Source organism: Varanus komodoensis, unplaced genomic scaffold, assembly GCF_004798865.1.
Source record: "Varanus komodoensis strain SLA01 unplaced genomic scaffold, ASM479886v1 scaffold26, whole genome shotgun sequence".
NCBI lineage: Eukaryota > Metazoa > Chordata > Lepidosauria > Squamata > Varanidae > Varanus > Varanus komodoensis.
In genome coordinates this window covers 14,510,186-14,527,340 of record NW_025335684.1, presented here as the reverse complement: position 1 = coordinate 14,527,340, position 17,155 = coordinate 14,510,186, and positions in this window count along the sequence as shown.

The window sequence follows — 17,155 nt, the reverse complement described above, 5'->3', positions numbered from 1 at the left end:
CCAGGCTGAGGAAACATCCATCATCATCCTAGGGATTGTAATTCAATTAAGGAAATCTTTTATGCAATCCCACATAATTCAATTAAGGATTTTTTAATGCCAAAAAACCCCCCAAAACCCCACCTCTACAGCACCCAGGATTTTCTAGCCAAAAGAAGGAATGTTGGGAACAGTAAGACTTTTTTCCAAACATGCGGAGGATTACACCGTTTTCATGATATTTCCTGTATCCAGCATTATCTAATTTTTGTACAGGGTTCCTTGGTAACTTTTCATTTCTTTATTTCACTTTCCTTTTTTTCATTATCTAGTACAAAATAGGAAAAAAAGAAAGTTTCTGTATTCAATCCAATTTGCATAGGAGAAAAAACATCATTCTAAAAACACAGGAAACACAGTTTCCCCTTTGAATCCAGGTGATATGTTCCGTTGTGACAGCAATCTTCTTAGATGACGCACAGTCTTCTCTGTGAGAGAATAAGGGAAATGGACTTTCTAATGCAGTTTATAAATACTTAGATTTCAAGCAACTTCTTTTTTTTTTCCAGACAGTTGGAAGGGTCTCGTCTGATTGTCTGCTCACTGCAGCTCAGTAAACACAGAACCTTGATTCTCTTTGTCCCTCTGCCCTTTGGTCACAATGGAGAAGTCCTTTAGTAGGAAAAGTCTGGGTCAGATTGTGAGGTTCACCGACAAAGCAAGGCAAGGACTCCTCGGATTGATCCGGATGAGGCCACGGCACCCCCATTCAAGGCAGCATCTGGTTGCAGTCGGGGAGGCAAGCAGGGGAGGGGGGTGAGCCCTTCCCCCCAGAAGGAGCTGCCAGCACTCCAGGATGGTGGAACTGGTGGCTTTGGGGCACAATGCAGCATTCACGAGAGCTCGCAGCAGATGTTTCTCTAGGTGAGAAGGTGGCTGAACGGCTCATCCAGGGAAAGAAATGCCCCCATTGTGCCGGCATTCCACTCCCAGAGCCGTGTGCAGATGTGTCTGATCTCATTTAGACCGGGTGGAGAGGAGGAGGAGGAGGCAGGCTTGCTGTGAGCCTTCGCCACGTGGGGGTCTGAACGAGAAGGGGCAGAAAGATCCCTGTTCCAAATCCAGACACATGCTGGAAATGGAGCCATGCTGTGTGGCATTTTAGCACTATAATAGCCTTGTCTTACCGGTACCAAAGATGGGGAACCTCCTTCATGCCAAAGGCCAAATCCAGTTTTGAAAAAATGTCTGGGGACCACATTCTAGCGGCGAGCAAAGATGAAAGGACGGGGCCCAAAATAAAGGATGCCCCACTCTGTTATAGCTTTGAGTTCTTACTGCTAACAGCTAAGCTTTAAGGGAGGCATTCAGTCTTTTGCAATGGGAAAAAACTGTGCACAGGCCAGGGGACCTCCAAACAGGGCTGAAGGGGTTGAGATCTAGGGCAGGGCGTGTGGCCCTCTGTGGGACCACACAGTTGGCAGCCTGGGCTGAAGTCACCCACCCCAGTCTATACCATCCTTCCCCAAGTTGGTGCTCTTTGGGATTGCAAGTCCCATCAGCCTCAGATGGGGCATGGGCAGTGGCTAGGTCTGATAGGAGTTACAGATCAAAGCCTTGGGAGAGCACCAAAGTAGGGAATGGAATGATCTAGATTGATTTGCAATGTCAAAGCCAGTTCTGGACAGCCTCTAAAAAAAGAAAAAGCCATCTGGAACACCCTTTTCCTTCCGCTGCCCTCTCTTTCACCTCCCATCTGCCTCGGGGTGCATCTGTTACATGCCATCAAGTTGTCCCTGACCTTTGGTGACCCTGTGAATAAAAGCCCTCCAAAATGACTTGTCCATGACAGCTCCATTCAGTTTTCCCCAGTTCAAGGCTGGGGCGTCCTTCATGGAGTCCATCCATCTCTTATTTGGTCTTCCCTTTCGTCTTCTGCCTTTGACTTTCCCTAGCATGATGGTCGTTCTCCAGGGAGTCTTGTCTTCTCATGATGTGTTTGATGAACGACAGCTTCAGTTCGGTCATTTTTGCTCCCAGGGCAACTCTTCTAGTTTTTGTTGAACCCATAGAACTCATCATCGCTAGAGTCAGAATTTATGAAGCTCTGTTGCTCACAATCACTGACATCACTTTCTTCACTATCTTCATATAAGATACCATCTTCGGTTCCATCCAAAGCATTGCTAATTCCACATTTTTTGAATGACTGTACAACGATTTCCTCCTTCACTGAGTGCCATGATGTTTTCACCCATTCACAGACTGGAGTGATAGTGGGCCTCTTCATTCGTCCAGTAGGTGTCAGATCACGATTACCAGCAGCCATCCATTTGTTCCACTCTCCTCGCGTAAAGACCTTGAATGGTTTGTTGATGGAAACGTGGAGAGGTTGCAACTGGCTGGTAAGACCTCCAGGAATTGCAGCTAGATGAGTCTTCACTTCTTTAAAGCGCTTTTTTGTAGTTTCGCTAATATGTGCTCTGAACTGGTCAAGCACTAATAAGGCAGGTTTTTTCAGAAGCCCTCCAGGACGTTTGGACCACACTTTTTCAACCCATGCTCTCATTCCATTTTCGTCCGTCCATCCTTTCTCATGAACGTGTACAACAACTCCTCTTGGAATCACTTCTTTTGGAAATGTTTTCCTTTTGAAAATTAACATGGGTGGCAATTTGGTGCCATCTGCACAGCAAGACAACACAACCATGTAGTGGGTTTTCTCATGTCCAGAGGTTTTCACGGTGATAGTTTTGGCACCTTTCAAATCAACCGTCCTATTAGATGGCACATCAAAGGTTAGCAGGACTTCATCCATATTCCCAATCTGGTCAATTTCAAACCCATTTTTCTTCCTAGCATCAATTACAAATTTCTGAAAAGACAGAATCTTAGATTCATATTCTTTTGGCATTTTTTGCGCAATTCTGGTTTGGGTGCGCATAGCAAGGCCACATCGCCTCATAAATCTGTAGCACCATGATGGTGATCCAGTAAAATCGTGAATGCCTTTCTCTACAGCAATGCGTTTGGCTTCATGTATTATCATTTTTGTAGAGACTGAGAAGCCATTATTCCGGTGATGTGTGATCCATTCTTTCATGGCCACCTCTAACTGTGGCCACTTTGCAGAATTCCCATGAAAAGTGTGCTTACTTTTTTTTTCACTTTTTGCAGCTGATCCTCCTGTTTCCTCCACTTTCTTATCATTTTTTCATTGGACGTGGCCCAAAATGTCTCTCTGCTGCTCTGTTTCCATGCTCCTTAGCATAGTTTACTACCTCTAGTTTAAAAGGAATCTTATATGCTAGTCTTTTCTGCTTTATCATCCTTGTATGTAGAATGGGGGAGGTTTTCTGCAAGAAGATACAGTGATGAAGGAACTGTCAGTAATGTACCAGAAAACCTCTGTGCAAAATGGTCAAATGATACAGTATACCGTATTCACTCTGTACAAGGACTATACATGTACAAGGACTATACATTACAGCTGTATAGTAATATACGGTATGACATTTCCCAGTGACAATCTATCGGCCAGATGATGACACACAGAACGTTCCACATGACATTTATTACCGGACTCAGCAGACACATTTTATCTAGAATAACATGCCGTTACTGTCTGCGCTGCTGAATCTCAAAAAAATTGCAGTCAGTAGTGGAATTATTGAAGGAATGCACAATCTACACCAGTTATACAAGAGCTGCTGCAGACAATTCAATAACAAATCTAAAAATGCCAGTAATGTCCACGCTGCCCTACTAGTAAATAATAGAAAAAAACTTCTGACAAAAAATGAGATATTGTACGGTAAATCAAACACACAGCGGACTAAGCAGCCTTTGAAGAATAAACTTCATACACGAAGGTAATGCTGTTCAAGTATCCACTGATCCTAAAAAAATATGTGTCTGATCAACTAACAGATAAGTGATCCATGGAAAGCTTCCTGATAATCACAGGCACATCCCCATCACTTCCCCATGGGCTTCATTAAAAGACGGGTTGCCATTTGAAAACACACACCAACCTGTGATTAACAGCTCCCACCTGCGCCGGAGGAGGGGGCGGAGCAGGGCGATCCGAGCGCGTGCCGGCCAGGTGGTGCCATGTGGGGCCGGCAGTGTGCCGACGGTGGTCTTCCGGGCAGCACGGCAGCAGTGGCAGGTCTTCCCGGGCGGTGGGGGTGAGCAGTCCGTCTCTCCGTGCGGCCGGCAGGTTAAAGCCTGCGACTCCTCCGCACCTCTCCCCCTGAGCGGCACAGCTCTCACCTGCGCTGGGGGGTGGGGCGGGGCAGGACGCGCCGAGCACTTGCCGGCCAGGTGGTGCCACATGGTGCAGGCGGGCCAGCAGCGTCCCGGGTGTCAGGCACACACACATTCACTCTATAAGACGCACAGGCATTTCCCCTTTTGAGGGGGAAGAAAGTGCGTCTTATAGAGCGAAAAATACGGTATTTTTCGACTCTCTTGTGTCTCTTATAGAGCACTAAGTAGCTGGCCTTGTTTGGTCATCAGGCGAAGTTATATTCTTCAGAAGGGATCCTGGGGGACTTGGCAACTGTTGCCCATGCAGAGATAGCAAAGTGGGCTTGCTCAGTCTTCCACACTGTGCAAAATAGATTTAATTTCTGTTTTTGAAATTATAGTACTGGCTTCCAGTGGTGTAGCAGAGCACTGGCTTGGGAGCAGCTTGGTTAATTGGCTAATTAGACCAATTTGTTTTATAGCAGACCAGTTCCAAGCAGTTAACAACATCTAGAAATGATTGGTTGATATGAATCCACAGAGTTGCTTTGAGTTTTGGACTTTCCTGGAGGGTGTGCGCATGGGAACTTTCATGGTGCGTGTCAGCTCTTCAGCATTCTCTAGATTACCATGCATTGTTTCTAAATTTGCATCAATATATACAGATAAACATGTAGTTTTTATGCAGATGGGTGTCCTCTTGTCTCCTCTCACCCTTCTGGTCCTCCCTTTGTATCAAGGTAAATTGCATAGGGTGCCACCGTGGAAAAGGCCCTGTACCGTCATTGACCACTTAGTCTCCCATTCCTGATTATAAAAGTCTGGATGAATTTGCTCTGCCCTGGCCCTTTTAATGCGTGTGGTTGGGTATTCAAGGTACAAGGTGCAAGATTCCCCTACACCATCCTAACGAGGTGCAGACATGTGACAGCTAATTGCAGACACCTCAGTGTTGACAAGATTCAGAAAGCTTTGCTGCGCTGGAAACAAGCCAGGTTGGCTGGACATTCCAGAAGGCGGGAAGGCAGCTGAGCCCTGCCATTCAGCACTCAGGGTTGTGCATTGCCGGGGCACCACCTCTGGCATTCCCATCGCCCGTGACTGTGATGCAACATTTAATTAATGTAATTAGTTGATGAAAATTAAAAAGGTAAAGGTAAAGGCTTCCCCTTGACATTAAAGTCCAGTCCTGCCTGACTCTAGGGGGCGGTGCTCATCTCCATTTCCTAGCCAAGGTTTTGCTTGCTCAACCCCTTTATCGCAGAGACTGAGACCTCATCTGTCCCATTATTTAAGAAATGTATGTGTTGCTTTAAAGGATAAAGCCTTAAAAAGGTAAAGGTTTCCCCTTGACATTAAGTCCAGTCATGCCTGACTCTAGGGGGCGGTGCACATCTACATTTCCTAGCTGAGGGAGCCAGCATTTGTCCGCAGCCAGTCTCCGTGGTCATGTGGCCGGCATGACTAAACACCAAAGTACACGGAACGCTGTGACCTGCCCACTGAAGTGGTACCGTTTTATCTACTTGCATTTTCATGCTTTTGAACTGCAAGGTTGGCAGGACCTGGGACAAAGCAACGGGAACTCACCCCGTTGTGCAGATTTGAACTGGCGACCTTGCGATCAACCAGCACAGCAGTTTTAACCACTGCGCCACCTGCATCCCTTGATGAAAATTAGGAAGGTGCAAATTTGCAAAACCGAGTCCACCGAATTCCATGCTGAGGCCCATTCCAGCTCAAGCCTGCCTCAGATTGTGAGCTTTGTTTTTCATTTCACGTGCAACTCCATCTGCATCTTCGTGCGTATTTTTCCAAATACATGCCTCAGTTGTGTACATCTTTGAAGTGTACTCATTTTTCTCCCATTGATTAAAGCAGTCATGGCCAAACCGAGGCTTGGGAGCCACAAGCAACAACTTGAGTTCATTGTGTGGCTCACTGCTCACCGCTGTGGGCACCCACGGGCACCTGCTTGCCACTCGCCACCCCCTGGCGGGGCCCGTGGGCACCCATTTGCGGCTCTCAAACAGTAAGTGGCTCTTCTGTTGGGGAAGTCTGGCCACATGCATTTTCCCCTTTTTATGCACATTCTCCAAAGGCACCCATGCTCTTGTACACCTGTTTTTTTTGAAACTCACGCTGAATGTCAGGCTTTGACCACAGGCTACGTCTGAGTCTCAGTTTGCTCCGGAAGTTGCAAACTGAGCAAATCCTGATAAAAAAAGAAACTGAAATGAATTTCTCACATATCCCTAATTAAAACATGTGAATTAACTGAAAGGTTATCCCCAGGAGATCAAATGACAGTTTGTTTGTTTGTTTGTTATTTGCATTTGTTTGTTTATGTATTTATTACATGCTTCAAGCATTCAGGGCAGCTTACAAGATCTAAAAATACTATAAATGTAAAGCTGCTATATAAAACATTAATTATTAAAACAATATAAAACACATCACTATAGAAAATGCGAATGGCAAATGAGTGGCAAATGAGAAACCTAAGCAGCAGAAAAGCAAGAGGCTTCTCTTTAATCACCAAAAAAGAAGGAAGGCATCGCCAGAAATAAAAGTGGAAACTGACATAATCTTTGCAGACAGTAATCCATAAGCAAGAGATGCCCATTTAGAAAGCATCACTATCATTTAAATAAAAGTACAGCACACTTTATCATGGTGTGGAAGACTGTGGCCAGGTTTTTTCCATGAGGTTGATTGGCTGTTTCTCTTCTGAATCAGGTTTGCGCATATTTTGCCCATACGGCTTTGTCGGTAGACATGCACTGGCAAAGAATGTCGGTAGCGTGCCCATATTAGAAGACTGTGGCCAAAGGACCTGCAGGCTTCCAGGTAGGCACTGGCCAGCGCTGGCCAACTGCTAAGTCCCTGGCCTCTCCTTTCCAAGGCTGCTTGAGTTTTAAATGGGGCTTGGAGCAGACAGCCGTTCAAACGGAGGACTGCCTCCTCTAAAGGAGGACACGTAGTCCCCATAACTTACCTCCCTGACAGAGCACTCTTGCCCTGAAAGGCACAACAAGCCGGCTGGACCCATTTTTTTTCTTTCCTCCCTGATGATCTCTTGCCCTTTCATGGCAGTCAGATGCTGAAAGGTAAAATCTGTGGAACATGTAAATACTATTTAAAGCACAATTATTGTGCTTTTTGAAAGACAGGGTGCATTACTTCCACAATGGGAGAGCAAAGCACACAACTGTGCAAACTTGGCAGCACTGGCCTGGGGCAGCCAAGGGAAGGGGGGATTTGCATGTGGAACGGGGAGGCATCTCCTGCTGACATTTCCCCCCCTGTGAAGAGGGTGTGCTTTGATCTCCAGCAAGACTAGCAGTCAGTTATGATAACTGACTGGAGGAGGCTGCTCAGACTGCCCCTTTCCTTTTGTCACTCCCAGCCCCCTGACTTCTGAACTCTGATCCCTGTGGCAGTCTTGGTGCACTCCTGCGGGGAGCCTTCAGAGCCAAAATAATGCAGATCCTGAAAGCTCAAAGAATTGAGACTGAGGAACTTGGACCACTGGCGGAATGCAGACAGGGCTTGTTGGGGTGGGCCAAGGGCAAGGAGACCCCTGGATCTTCCTCAGTGATTCCAGCCTGTCTCTGAATGCGGTAGCCTGGGCCGACCTTTGCTCAGGCAGGGCACCTCTGCCTTGCCCGTTTAGCTGCTTGGACTGGCGAAGGGCCCACTGGCCTGTGCTTAGCTTCCCACAGAGGATCAGAGGTGATTTGGCATCATAGCTTGGCCAGAGTCTCTTTATTCCTGCTGTTTGTAACAACTCGCCTGATGAAGAGATCTGGAACTCTCAAAAGCTTGCACTTCTTTGTGGTCAGCCATTGGCCTAAGAAAGGGATTGCACAGATATGGATACCAGAGTTGTGCCTATTGGCAACACGGCAACTTTGCTGCTGCTGCTGCATTTTGAAAGACTGCCACACTTTGTCTGTAGTGTTTTCCAGGATTTCACGTTGTTTGCTATAAACCTGCAAAACCTGCCTGAGCCAAGGTGACAGGCAAACAAAATCAATGTATATTACACTGTAGGGAGAGTATTCTCTTTCAAGCAAACATCCAAGTCTTTCAAAAACTGTTCAGGATCTGTTTCTGATGGGTTCTGTCTGCCGCCAGGGCTGGCTGGAAGCATTTTGCCGCCTGGGGCAAAGGGCAAGATGGCATCCATCCTTCCCCCAGACTGACAGTTGAATCTTACTTCAGTGCCGATGATGGTGACGTTTCTTACAGTGCCTGGGGGGCAAACTGGGGCCACAGGGCAGGTGGTATGACAGACATAGCTCTGTTCCCTGCCCATTTCCACCTGTGGAGAGCAAGGTTCGTGGCGGGCTGCGTGACACTGGCTGTGCCACTTGGCTGATTCAGCTCCAGAAGATGGCTATTTTTGATGGGACTGAGGAGCAGGACTTTGTTCAAGGTCCTGGGATGAGACACGGGCGATTAGCTCAGGGGCAGAGGCAGAAGTGGGTCAGACAGATCCTGGAAACAGCATGGAGATACAGCTGGTGGGAGGGGGCATTGAGGCTGAGGGATCCTCCAAGGCAAGAGGCTCAACGGGATAAAAGTGCATGGAAAAGAGGAACGGTTGCTTCCACGGTGCCCTTCCACAGGTCCGTACAAGACAACAAGCAACCCCATGTGGTTTCCATGGTTCATGGTTTTTGACCATGAACTACCTGACAATCCGTGGTTTCTATGTTACCATGATCACTGCCTTCCCTGTTCAGTCCTCCCACTGTTGACATCAGCTACCGCGCCTGAAATTCCATCCCAGGGGGCATCTCTCCCTGCCTGTTGTGCCTGTTTCTTCCTTATTGGCCTGCAGATAGAGGCGAGATGGCTGGAGTGGCGCCTGCAATTGCCACTCTTCTCAGGGGACTCTGTGGCAGTTACATACCAGGTTCATGGGAAGCACAATCCTGGATTCAGGCAACACAACAAGCCACAGGGGCCCAGAGAAGCCATAGAACAAGCTGTTTTCTTCTTGTGGTTTCTACGCACCAGACTTACCATGGTGAAATACCACAACTAGGTTCAGACAACATGACAGAACAACAATGGTAATAAACCACCATGGCTTGTGGTGGCGTGTGAACCCAGCCACTGTGTTGACTCAAAGGTAAGGTACAGTCTGTTCTTTGGGGCTGAATTCATAGCCATCATGTTCAGGGCTGCTGCATGCTGAGTCAGCCGTTGGTGCTGTGATTTGACCCTGAAAGGCGGCATAAAACTCTGGTTAAGGATATTCAGCGGAGCCTGTGCTAGGTGCCCGAAGAGCCAAGACTCAGGTCTGTAAGAGATGCACACTTGCCGTGCTAATTTAGACAAGCTGCAAAGGTTGTGTGTGTGCCTTGAAAGGATGCTGTCTCCTGGGGCCACCCCTGCTTGTAAAAGCAACATGTGGACAGGGGAGAGAAGGCCGTTTGATTGCAGAAGAGGTTCTGCGACAGAAGCCAAAAGTGAAGCCCATGTGGGCCAGAACCAGCTAATCCCAGGGGATCAGGGGCAACCAAGATCACAAGGCTACTGTATGTGCCCGAGGACAGCATGGTGGGACTCCAGGCATCATCCCTGGTGGGCCACCCCCCAGCACCACTTCTGATGCCAGAGGATTTATTCTCTTTGTATGTCCCAGGGCTGGCAAGCGGGCTTTGTGCACGCACGTGCGCGTGGGGATTTGCTCAGGAATGCAGAAGCGGTCGTAAGGCACGGGGGCCACAGTGGGAAGTGAGCCGCAAGATGTCAGTTTTGTGCTCCCCAGCCAAAGTGAGGCGCTTTAGAGAATGGCCAGTTAGCCCCTGAAATCCAGGGCCTGAATTGACCTCTGTGCCCCACTGGACACTACTCAGCGGAGCGGCCCGTCATGGAGCACCTGCTACTTTTATTTCAGACCCCAGATTTATGAGCATTCGAGGAACAATGAGAAGCTGGAGACTGCCAGCTGTTTAATCTCCCGCTTCCTACCTCGAATCCTGGATCTCTCTGCAAACATGCTGTTCTTCTCTTCATTGCGATTCTGGCGGGAACCGTGATGGATGAGGACAGGACAATCGGCCCTCCCAGCTCTTAGGCTTCCCGTCCTGCTCCTCTTCCCCCCCTCCCTCCCCCATTTTCTGCAGCCTGTCAGTTATCTCTCCCTGTATTTTATGTTGATGAGCTCTGGCTGCTTTCCCACTCACAAGCCGTCCTGGAACCTTTCCCTCGGAAGGCACCTCAGGCAAACAACTATCGCACTGTTTCGTCTGGCGCGCGGTAGGTAGAGGGCGAATAACGGTGCCCCTTGTTCTTCCCTGCAAAGCCCCCCACCCTTGTGGAGCATCCTGCTGACTTAGTAACCACCCCAAACCTTCAACATCTCTATTTGGATAACACCCAGAAGAAGTTTAATCTCTCTCTGGCCTAAAAGCAGATCACAAAAGATGTTATTTCAAATCAAAAATCAAACCTTTTGCTGGGAGAAGTACAGCTGCGGACCAATGGGAGCAGCAAGCTGTTTATGTGTTCTGCAAATGACAAAAATTCACAATGTAAAATGAAGTACATGCCTTAATTAGGAACATGCATCCCTCGCTGAATAGGTATTTTGCACTCAGAACATGCTCAGAGGTACCCCACATGCTATAAATTCCATGATCCCTGAATGGGTTCTGATAGAACCAAAATTCCCTTCTCGTTGTACATTGCTTGATTTGCATATGAATTTATTTTATTCAATCACCTGTGGTCTAAAACAGATTGACTCTTGCACCGGAATTGACTTGTTCACACAGGGAGTGATCACAAATGTTGCTGCCACAAGATGCTCCAAAAGGCTTTAACAGAAAGAGAGAATAAGATGGTGTGAAGAAAATGACTGCCTCTTGTTTTAATTTTCAAACAGCCTTGAGAAAGTTTTCCCTTCTTACCATATTTTCTTAAGTACAAATATTTCAGAGGAATAAATACAAACAAAATCCCAGTGAGCAGGTGCAGCAGCCTCTTTACCCCTTGAGACAGCCACCGTCTCTGTAACAGTCATGTTTTTAAGCTATCGGGATTATTCCTTATGCAGAATTTGGGAGCTACTGGCCCTCGTGGCTGGATGACTCTTGCTCTTCACAAGTAAGGTTGCCACATGCTGTCAAGTTGTCTTTGACTTACGGCTACCATAGGAGGGAAAGCTCTCCAAAAGTCCTCTCCATGACAGCCCTGCTCAGCTCTTGTAAATTCTAGGCCATGGCTTCCTTGACGGGGTCAGTCCATCCCTTATTTGGTCTTCCCGTTCTATTTCTTCCTTCAACTTTCTCTAGCATTATGGTCTTCTCCAGGACATCTTGCCTTCTCACGATGTACCTGATCTGAGACAGGCTCAACATCATCCTTGCTTCTACGAAGAGCTTTGCCTTGATTGATCGAGGGCACACATGTTCCTCTTCTTGCCAGTCCAGGATATTTGCAAAGCTCTCATCCAGCACCATGTTTCAAGTGCATCCATTTTCTCCCTGTCAGCTTTCTTCACTGCCCAGCTTTCCCACCCAGACATAAGGACTGGGAATTGAGTCATGTGGATGATCTTGGCCTTGGTCTCGAGTCTCATGAATGTGCTTAGATTTGGTGATCTCATGAGTAAGGCCCTTTTTAAAGGCTGTGCTCCAAACTTGGTGTCCTCCAGATCTTTTGAGATTTTATTCCTATCAGTCCAAGAAAACATGATTAGGAATGCAGAGTGTTAAAATCCAAAACCTCCATAATGCTGGTTCAGTCTAGATTACTGTAGGCACAGCCCTAGGCATCGAAGCATCCCCTGGGCACCTCCAGCACCTCAGGCTCAGTCTTACTCTCCGTGTAGTGGAGACTTGTGTACGCTTGTGCCTTCATGCTGTCTGCTCAACAGATCCATTTGCTATCCTCAGTTGATCCACTCAAATGTCTGTTGATTAACTTGCAGACGGGACCGTCTGAGAACTGCTGCAAAAACAATCCATTGTCTCTCTGTGGCACCTGAAAAGATTAAAAAAATATTGTGGCATAAGCATCTAGGCGCTACAGCCTGTTTCAAATTTTACATGATGAAGTATTCTCCTTTGCCTGTTTACTGGAAATAAGCCCCACGGAGTGCAGAGGGTAAACATGTGCAGGATTGCTGGGTTGTGTATGTGTGCACTATAGGGAGAGAAATAGTGGACTGGGGGGGGGGGGTGTGAAAACAAAACTTGGTAAAGAATTAATGCCATTGACGAAAATACAAGAAGAAATTCCTTCCTCCATTGATGTCCATTTAGTAGCAGATGAGAAATTTAATGCACTGGCAGTGCCAAGAATTTCGGGAGGACTAGATTCGTGTTCTGTGAATGGATTCCAGCAGATTGACTGGTTTCACTGTCCCTTTCCATGGCCTGCATCCAGGATGCAGCCCCCGCCCTGCCAGCACGCCTCCCCTCCCTTCTCTCTTTCTCCCAGTGAAATTTACAATCCCTCATTTTCATTCCGTTCCACCCTCTCTCCCTTCCTGCCTGGACACTTCGTTCTCCGGCCCATATCACTGCATGGCAATTGTTCCATGTTTATTTCAAACATTTTGGCGGGCCGTCACTCTGATAGAAATGTAATTAATTGCAGGGTTTGTTAAATCCAGGACAATGGTGTCTGGGGAAGGAGGACAGGGAAATGAAATAAATAGGAGAGGCTTGCTGTCACTTGGTAGGGTGTTCTGATGAACCCGCTAATAATAAAGGCAGCAGTTAGGGGACAAAAACAGCTTTGTTGCAGTCCTCTTTTCTTTTTTCCTGAATGTTTGCAGAGGTCTTAAAACGCATTGTGACTGGATTGCATCACTGCATGCTTTTAAAAAGTTTGGATAAGAATACCTTTGGGTCTAATCCAGGCAAATTTCCAGTCACACAGAACACTAGTTACATCATCAGGTTCTTAATCAAGGTAGTTGGCTTTTTTCCCCTTGTAAAACAATCCTAATGATGCTCAAACAGCCTTTCTAATTCCACAGTGGAAGTAACTGAGGAAGATGGAGAGAAAGAGGTGTAACTAAGGATGAGTGAGACTTTTGTTCATGTTAGGTTTTAATTTGATTACAATTTGCAACATAATGCATATTTTGGACAAAAAGAACTGGAAATTAAATGTGAACATGGGAAAAACCAAAATGAGCATATTCTTCCAGTCAGGCCAAAAGATTTGAGGGTCTAGCTCTTAGAACTACTTACAGTTGGCTCATTCACAAGTTGTTGAGCACGGCACGCAGACTTAGATCAATGGGCTGTTGAGACGCTAAGCAGCAACAACAAACCATGAGTAAATGTCTGGGTTGTTTAGCCCCTCTACAGCCCATTGGTTCAAGTTTGCACATCACACTCAACAGCCTACAACCCAGCCAAGCATAGGTTGTTAATTAAAAGTGCAAATGGCAGGTGTATGGGAGGCAGTGCTCCCACATTCTTTTCCTGGGGTTGTTTAAGCCACGATCTGCTGTTCCACGTGAACCAGGTGCCTGTGTATTCAGCCATGTTCATGGTGCTAAATTAAGTTGGCAGTCATTTTTTTCTGACAGGGACTTTCAATTGAGCACCTGCTTGGCTGGCAAGTGCAAATGGCCCTCTCCTTTCCCTCTTGCATGTGATGGATGACCTTTTCATTCCAGCTTGCTTTTGGTAAGAACACAACATTTTGTTGGGAAAGAAGGAACCTGAGACTGAAAAACGTCCAGTGCAGAAGAACCTGAAATGGATCGACTCCTCCATATGAGGTACAGCCTTAAACTAACTAATTGATGCTAATGAGCAACTAAAATTCAAATTTCAGATTCAAAATTGGTAGGAAAAAACCCCGAGCCAAACTAGACCAGAACCCTTGAAAGCCATGGCTTGAAAGCCCATGGGTTTCATGAAAGCCATGGGTTCTAGATGGTTTGTTCCCTAGTAAAAGGCACCCTGGCTGGGTTTGCACGACCGAAAGACTAAGGATTGTTGGGATTCCCCCCCCCCCCAGCATGGGCAATGGGCTAGAACAGCCAATGGGGTCCATTTCCCCAGCTGCGATCATGCAGGGTGGGTCACATGCACTTCCTTTGTCCCACTTCCACACCTGCAAGCCAGCTTTTCAAATGCGAAAGTGCCGTGAGCAAGGTCCCTTCTTTCGGACTGCTTTTTGGGTATGGATCCTCTCCATCCTTGCCTGCGAATTGCCTCTGTGCACCCTCCCCCTCCAAACTATTTGGTGGCCAGTTCTGGCTGCCCAAATGTTTGTCCTCTCGCAATGATGGGCACTGGTATGGTTCAAAGAAGAGCCGATCCTCCCTGATCGTCAGAAAATCCCGTCCCACATGCCAGGTCCAAAGAAGGCCTTCTGTCTCTGGAGCCCAGCTGACGTAGGAAGGAGGAGGGGGTGCTAGAAGGAGGGGGTGTCAGGGTACAGGAGGAAGCCCTTGATAATTAACTCAAGCTTCCAGACCATGAGGCACACCCTCACCTGCGCAAGTTTAGGCAGAGACACAGCCTCCCACTCCCAGTCTGTCCGAGCTGACTGACCTGTTTATTTCTGCCTGAACATGAGCAGGATTGTACCGTGAAGGAGCATTCCAAGCACAGAGGTGGCATAGATCTGGTTGGGGTGTTGCCAGACACGTGAAAGATTGAGGGCCTCAGCCAGCCCAGGCCAGTGGGAAGGATGGTTCTGCCTGAGGTCAATTGCCATGCGAGGAGAGACTTTGGGAGGGGAATATTGGCCCTTCGTGCATGCTAATCCCCTTTGCACAGCAATCGACCTAAAAAATTATTTCCACTTGCATCAATAGACGTGCAGAGCTCTGGGGAGGAGAGTCAGGGCTAAGTGCCCGTGGGCCTGGCCTAGCAACACCCAGTGGTAGTCAATGGCCCCATTGTCATTGTGGCTGTGCATCCATGTCGGATTTTACTCTGAGCCTTCAAGGAGCCATCCACCATGTTGAACCCTGCCCCCCAGGTAGGTCCATCCCTATGAGTAGCTCCTCTAAGGTGCAGAATACGAGAGAGAGAGGGCTCAGTGTTCTGCTCACATTGGAGCTACCAGTCTCCGCTGGTGATGCTAAGCTGCCCAGGGCATTCTGGGAGCTGCAGATCTTTTTTTCTGCCTAAACTTGCAAAGCCTTGCAGTCTAAAACACCGGAAGTCTTTGCAAGTTGGTGGCACTAGCTGATGCTCCTGGATTGTCCTGGAAATGAACCCTCTCGTTTCCCCAAAGAATAACACAATCACTCTTTTGCAATGCTGCCTGTATTTTCAAAGGAAGGGCTGAAAGCACCATCTCAAGGGCAGACTGGCCTCCTCTTAGCCAACTTATCTACTTGTGGGGCAATCACAAGCTTTTCCTGGACTGCTCTTTTGCAGTGTGAATGGCCACTCCTCGGAAAGCAGGGTAGGAAAATCCAGAGACAAAGAAAGGCAGGGGGGAAGGCGGCAGTGGAACGATGGGGTAGATGAAAGAGCAGCTCCTGAAGAAACACAAGCCGTGCAAAATCCCTTACACAATGTTGGGGTTCTGATCCTCTCCACATTCACTGATTCTTCCCAAAAACTGCAAACAGCACCTTCAAGGTTAAAATGCAGTGGAGGAGGGAATTCTCAGCAGGCCGGTGAACCTGGGCTCCCAACTGGATCAGATCCCCATGCTGTGCCTTCAGTATAAACCCAATCAGTTGAAAAAAACATAGAAACAGAGCGAGTCAGAAGGGGCCTCCTGGTCCATCTAGTCTGACCCCCACCTCTAGCTGGCTCTGCTCATGACATGCCTACCATGTGCATGTCCAAAAGAAAGATAATAAAATGCACCTTTGTCATAACATTTGGGTTGGCCCTCCAGCGCAACTTATTTGTGAATAAAGATGCATTTTTATTTTGGACAAGGTATGTGCATTTTTTATCATGTGTTTGTTTGCACCTGAAATTTGGTAAAAATTCTCTTTATCACAGGAACCAGTATGATCTTGAGCATCAGCCTACGCAGGGGTGGCGGGACTGATGGAATATTTTAATTGTATGTGGCTGGTTCTGTGGTTACTTCTGGACTGGAAGTAAGTAATGAATATGGGAATGCTGTGAACACAGAAGAGAAATGGTGGGGCAAGAAACGCAGGAGAGGTCATGGCAACGCTGTTAGTTATGCATACGTTTATTTCTATACCACCTAATAGCTGAAGCTCTCTGGGTGGCATACAGCAATTAATAAAATGCAATACAACAATATAAAACATAAATTACAGTAAAATTATAAATTCATCACATATTTAAAAGTAAATTTTAACAACCTAAACAATACAAACTTTGGCCACCTAATGAGAAGGAAGGACTCACTGGAGAAGAGCCTGATGCTAGGAACAAGAGATGGCAAAAGAAGAAGGGGGCGGCAGAGGATGAGGTGGCTGGATGGAGTCACTGAAGCAGCTGGTATGAGCTTGAGTGGACTCTGGGGGATAGTGGAAGACAGGAAGGCCTGGAGGAATGTTGTCCATGGGGTTGCGATGGGTTGGACATGACTTTGCAACTAACAACAACAAATAATACAAGTTCCTAGAGCTCAGCCTCCTAAATCAAATGGAAAAAAAAAACCCACCTCCATCTGAAGTGCTATTTTAAGCCATTAAAAGCCTCAGCCTAGAGGACCATCCTAGAGGTTAGTAAAGTTGCCATCAGGTAAGCCTCAGAAGTGAGATCGTTCCACAATCGGGGGCTATCACAGAGAAGGCCCTTCTTCTTGTTGCCACCAACCAAGCCTCCCTCGAAGGCCGCAGTCAAAGGAAGCCCCAGGTGGCAATTGTCCTGTCTTGGAAGATTGTGGCTGGGAGAGGAGTCCCGTCAAATGCAAGTTACTACAGCTGGCTCCACTTCCCTCGGGCTGCTTGTAACTTTTAACTTGCCAAGAAAGGATAGTTACA